Below are 518 nucleotides of genomic sequence, written 5' to 3' on the forward strand. Positions count from 1 at the left end.
GTTAGATGACAGGCGAAACAATATGGAATTAATGGCATAATACAGCTGTGCTTTTCTATCACTGTTTCATTTGTTGAGATGAGAATGAGAATGTAAACTGGTAAAAAAATGGTTCCAAGCTTGCAAAACTGGATGTATTTGGGGTTGGGATGGACAGGAGGATCTGATTAACTCATGCGAAGGGGTAGATAATCAAATAACTTAATTTGGGCTGGTATTGCAGCCTCTTACTTCCTCTGTTCAATGAATAGCTAGTTCCGGGCTCTGAATCCTCCCTCCCTGTCTCTTCTTCCGATTCAGATGAGAAACTGCTGATAAGCTCTTTTGGCTCTCTATAAGTGCTAGTCTCCCCCCTCGGCTCTCTAGCCACTGGCACTTCCCTGACAGCGGGGTACAAATAATAAATTACTATTACCGTATTTTTCTCCCTATAGGACATACTTTCCCCCCTCCAAAAATGAAGGGGAAATGTGTGTGCGTCCTATGGGGCGAATGCAGGCTTTCGCTGAAGCCTGGAG

The sequence above is a fragment of the Podarcis muralis genome, chromosome 8 (assembly GCF_964188315.1).
Source record: "Podarcis muralis chromosome 8, rPodMur119.hap1.1, whole genome shotgun sequence".
In the NCBI taxonomy this organism is placed as follows: domain Eukaryota; kingdom Metazoa; phylum Chordata; class Lepidosauria; order Squamata; family Lacertidae; genus Podarcis; species Podarcis muralis.